Source organism: Tyto alba, unplaced genomic scaffold, assembly GCF_018691265.1.
Source record: "Tyto alba isolate M040663 unplaced genomic scaffold, T.alba_DEE_v4.0 Super-Scaffold_1000006, whole genome shotgun sequence".
NCBI lineage: Eukaryota > Metazoa > Chordata > Aves > Strigiformes > Tytonidae > Tyto > Tyto alba.
The window spans coordinates 19,060,814-19,066,773 of record NW_024881272.1 but is presented as its reverse complement, the minus strand read 5'-3'; positions in this window follow the sequence as shown (position 1 = coordinate 19,066,773).

Here is a 5,960-nt window from a genome sequence, read left to right as displayed (position 1 = left end):
AAGGTGGGAAAGAGATCAGAAAAATCTGATCTCTTGAAAAAGTAGGAGTTACACTTCAGAATCATTACACAATTTTTATAATTAATGTAACATATGCACCCTCACCAAGTTTGCTGATGACACTAAACTGGGTGGTGAGCTGGATATGTCAGAAGGGAGAGCCATCTCACAGAGAGACCTGGACAGGCTGGAAGAGTGGGCTAGAAAGAACAGTATGAAGTTTAACAAAGAGAAATGAAAAGTCCTGCACTTGGGATGACATAACCAGAGAGCCCAGTACAGGCTGGGGTCTGTGGCTGGGGAGCTGCTGTGCTGAAGGGGACCTGGGGGTCCTGGTGGAGAAGCTGAACATGAGTCAGCAATGCGCTGCTGCAGTAACAAAGGCAAATCGGATCCTGGGCTGTATCTGTAGCAGCACTACTAGCAGAGACAGAGCCATGATCACCCACTCTACTCAACACTTGCCAAACTGTACCTAGAGTACTCTCCAGTTCCGGCCCCCATAATTCAAAAAAGGTGCAGACAGACTGGAGAGGGTCCAAAAGGAAGGTCATGAAGATGATCAAAGGACTTTCCTTTGAGGAGACTGAAGGAGTTAGGTCTCTTCTCTCTGGAGAATAGAAGGCTTAGGGGGGAACCTCATCACAATATTCCAATACTTAAAGGGTGGCTACAAAGAGGACAGAAGCATTCTCTCCACAAGGAGCCACATGGAGAAGATAAGGGGCAATGGGTGTGAGTTGCAATAGGAGAGGTTTCATCTGGATACATGAAAGAAATTTTTTACAGCGAGAACAGTCAGTCACTGGAATAACCTCCCCAGTGGTAGTCCCTGTCACTGAAGGTTTTCAAGATGGAACTGGACAGATTGCTAGGTAATCTCACTTAGGCTCCCTTTTCCATGAAAGGTTTGACCAGATGATCTTTCAAGGTCCCTTCCAGCCTGGGCTCTTCTATGATTCTGTGGTTTTCCTGAATACACCAACAAATCTATGCAAATGCTGAATAATCACCTGAAGTTTTTTTCTCTGTCTTTGTATCTGCAACATCAAATTCTGCCCTTTGTTCTACCTTACCTGTTACATTTTAACAGCACCAACTTTTTAATATTTTAATGGAATTTCTCTACATTTCTTTTCCTATTTCTATACTTTTCACAAGTTCAGTTTTTTCTTTGTCTAGGTTTCCCATTTTTTGTGGGTTTCTGTACATCTAATGAACCATCTCCTAATGAACTTCTGGATGTGTTTTCAGATCTAAAATTCCATTTCCCCAAACAATAATAAATATCAAGGCCAGAATAGCTGCCACATTTTCGAGGAGAGACACTCCTTTGGAGAAGACAGTCAGAAATCAAAGCATTATTTGCTGCTATCAGTTCCCTATAATAGTCTTTAGGTCACTGAATGTCCATTTATTCAGAAATATTTCCTTTTGTTTGCTTCTGATGTGTCTTCTTATTCCTTAAAGTATTTCTGCTGCATACAAATTGTTTGGTAGGAACTACATCACACAATCAGAATAAATGGGTTGCAGCACTGTTCCCAGAACTACTTCCTACAGTTATATAAAAATAGACAAAACTTACATAGTCAATCTCTGTGATACAAAACAACTCATCCATTACTCTTAAGACACACAAGCCTACCTGCCTCCCGAGCGCAGCTGCAGTAGTCTATAGTGTGGTGACACTGACATCTAGTGGGCTCCAACAACTCCGGTTTTCCGAAATGTTCCAAAAGTCGGTTTCGATCAAAGCATCTCTCTCCGGGATGCTCTGACCTTAACATAAATGTATATTTTAAAGTACAATCAAATATGAATCGTCGAAGGTTGAATTTAGTACTTAAGACTGGCTCTTACTATAGAGGCAAGAAGAAGATTTATTTGAATTAGGCAGCTTCAGTTTACTGAGCTCTATCAATGGTAAAACCTCTGAAGAACTCAGTTCAGGTAACAGTATTCAACACTCCTCCACACACCTCCAGGAAAGGCAGACAACATTTTCTCTTTCATGCTTCCTGACAAGTAAGTGCAAAATGACAGGGGAAGACCGTTTGACTGATTTCAGTGAGTACGTTTACACTAACAGTATGTATGCTCAAAAGCTGTGTGGGCTGGGGTCCCAGTCACTGACATGACTGCCACATGCCAGTTCACACTAGCTAGAAAAGATGCAACAGTTAAAGTCAAAACCATATAAGCTTTGTTCCCCAGTATGGTTTCCCCAATGCTCTTAAAATAATTTCAGCTTCCTACACAGACCTCATGGTGTTCCACAGAGAAGGGAAGTTTCAATACTCTTATGCCACATGTGGAGAAACTAGCACCATGCAATAAAGTGACTTTCTCACGGTCATCAGCAGGGAAGTGGTAGAGCTGCAAATATACCTCCAGTCATTAAACTATCATTGCACAGTGAAAGGAAGAAACCCCAAAACTATTTTCTTTTTTTTATTTCCATAGGGGCAAGTTACGGTCTATAGAATTTTCCATACAATCTTCCTCCAAGTATGAGATAGACAGCTTCTTCCAAGATAGACAGCTGGGGAGTGGGACGAAATTATTACCCTGCCTAGGTATCAAACCAAACCACTATAGCTCCAGAAAGTACGATCCTGAAAGGACAAAGTTCACAAAAACAACACATGATTTACCTAGTCCAGTTCCCTGAAATTTCAGGACTTTTGCCTACTGAATGTTTTGCCAGTTACTGCATGGAGTCCTAGTACAACTCCAGGTTAAGTGTTTAGGGGAAGCACAGCAACAGCTGCTGTAAGGATCAGTGGAAGAGTGCACTAACGTGAAAAGGAGCATTAATTCTCACTCAGATAGCAGTAGTTTCTGAGCGGAAGCGTGCAGTTGAGAACAGCTGCTTTCTGGTTCTGACCAATCCAGTCCCCAGATTTTCCATGAAAGCCTGATTGTACACAGGCCAGGCAGCTGGCACTACTGATTTTATAATCTTTGCCTGATTATTATCAAGCTAAGACCACAGTTGTTAAAATTGGCACAGAAGCTATAGACTCACACACAAACAAATGCCCTCACCTATTTTAGTAAAACAATCTTTGACTATAAAAGAGATGTAAAATTTAATAATGTTTATTTAAAATGACACATTCTGCTCCTTTTATTTTTGTATGTCTTTTCACTACATTAATAAATGTTAAATCAAATTTACTTTCAGATTTTCACACACATCTATTCTGAAAATCTGGTTCCAGGATTGCTGCTATTCTTCAAAGTATTAGCTGGAGTTCTGCAGAGTTGTGACTGGTAATATACTGCCAGAACTCTTAATTTCCCAATGTTTAACTACATCAAAAGCTTACCTAAATACATAAATATTAATAAAACAGCTGTTATATGCAAATATATGTTGCAGTTACATAATCATAAGTGGGAAGGGGAGTAGTGTATATATACACAGTGACACAAGATGTGACCTATACAACTCAATGTACTGTATAAATAAATATGTATGAATTCCAGCATGGGTACGATATTATTTGGATTACACATGCTACCAAAATGTATTTTTTATTTATTTTACTATGTTTGCACAGTGATATAAACTGACTTACAGAGGCATTTTTGGGTTGTCTTTGTTAAATCTTTGACTCCAAAGCCTTTGGTTTAAACACTGCCTTCCCATAAAGTCAGGAAGCAGTACTGGGTGTCAGGTTAGAAGCATTTCAGTTATAATCTATTATTAAGAAAATAAAACATTTTTATTTAAAGAATGATACTATAAACCTTTATATTAATATAATTTTGGTTGGTTGGGTGGGTGTTTTTTTATTTGTTTTGTTTTTGGTAAGTGAAACTCTGAGTATATGTTTCAAGACTCATTAGCATCAAGACTTTCTTGAATACTGGAAGCACTCCCAATGGATACACTAGATACTGGTAAGTGGTATTCAAAGGATTGCTTTAAAATTCAACTATTTTAGAATAATCATACGTTCCTTAAAATTAAAGCATGCCCTAGTGGCAAAGGTCAACAAACAAAAATTTACATTATGTATCAAGCCATTCTGAACCATACTAAACTGTGCTAAACCTACGAAGTGACTTTAAAGAATGCTCAAGATTCCACACACCCAGTGCTTTTGATTTTCATCAAGCATTTCAAGAAAAGTCTAATGACAAGAAATAAAATCTTACGAATAATTTCTTCGCAGATAAGCCTAACACAGAAGCAAAGTTAGTACAGAGTTAGTAACAGCAACTGTGCTGCAGCATCTAGTTATTCAACCTACAGATCTCAAGCTTCTTGCCCTATTTTACAGTGTATTAGAATGTAATACTTTGCAGCAAAACTTCACAGCTACATGATCAAGATTTAGGCAGACAAATATAATGATCTAGGGAGATATAAAGGATTAGAACTATAGCAATTCTAGCCATTGATCTCATCTGTCTCCCACTTCAGGAAATTTTAATCAGAAATCCTCAAAGCCCTCACACAAATTACTACCAAGTAACAGTATTGAAGTTCTCTGTATAAATTCTGCTTCTAATCATAGGCAGGGATGTTTCAGGATCTGTTTACATCCAACAGTACAATGCTGTAAAAGGTTATTTCTTCTTTCTGGACGTGTTGTAAGCAAGACTGAAGATCAGGCAGTAGGCAAAGTACAGTGTTAACCATATCTGCTGGTACATTGCTCACCCACCTTCTTAATCATCAGAGATGAGAGGACATGACATGCTTCAATTTCTTTTTCAGCCAGAGATGACTCTGTAGATACTCTTGTGGCTTATAATTCAGTACTTTAACAAGTGACTATCCCTGCTGTCTACCCTACCTACACCTCTGAAGGCAGACACAATTCCTCCAGCACAGATGGCAGAAGTAAACATGCAGGCTCCTCAGCTGCTTGCAGCTGATTTTATCAGAATGAGCTGGGGTAGCTCTACACATGGTACATTCTTTGAATATACCTTCACAGCTCTCAGATCTGTACCTCATTTGTAACTAAGCCCACATGCTAGGTATGGCTCTCCTTACCTGAGCCAGAGGTATAGGTTTATCCCAAACCCAAATCCCTGACAATGTTTTCAGCTCTGAATAGCAACTGTAGAGAAGGACCACATTTACTACCAGAACCAGGTATTGAAGCTTTCAATAAAGACAGGGCAGACACTCTGCATGTGGTAAACTCTTAAAATGACAACAGAGATCTCCAAGATTCAGTTGTTAACATCTGAATTCCTGTTTCTTCTAGAATGCCAAAAAAATTTCCAGAATTTGTCCTGAACACTATGTTATTGTCCTGCAGGGTGTGAAAAAAGAGAATTTCAAGACAGTAAATCAGTGGTGTTTTAATAGTAGTAGAATACTGTGGACATGGAGTTCCAGGTTGTGATCCAACAACCAAATTTATTTTTACATTGTGGGATAAAATGGGGCAAAAAAATATCCAGTCTAGGTTTTTATATGAAATATATAAACATGCACTAGAACAGAACTTCCTCGTAGATAAGCTTCAGGAGTTATTTTCTCTCACTCACATTCTGAGTGCTTAAACATTCATGAAAAGAGGAAGGATATTAAAAGTGAGAACTGAAAAAACACATCTGATGCCCCACATATGCCAAAGAGCCCATCTGCTTGAGGCGGAAGTACCATCTACTTAAGGTATTTTCCAAAGAATTAGTATTGTTCTGTTTAGGAAAGCAGCAGTTAGAAGTAGGTATTCCACACCCTACAAGAACACTATAACCCACAGGGGCTTAAAGGATGGGAGTCTTCTTCCTCTTCCATGCAGGTTATGCTAGATAGGAGAGGTATCCAACCACTTTCTGAAGGAAAAAGTGGAGTGTCAAGGCTGTCAGTCAACATAGCATCTTCCTCTCTGTCAGGTGAGGCTCAGCTGTCATGGGCAGCAACTGGGTGCAAGCTTCAGGGAAGAACTCACAGTAGCTTGCTGTGGGAAGAGCTAGATCATGTT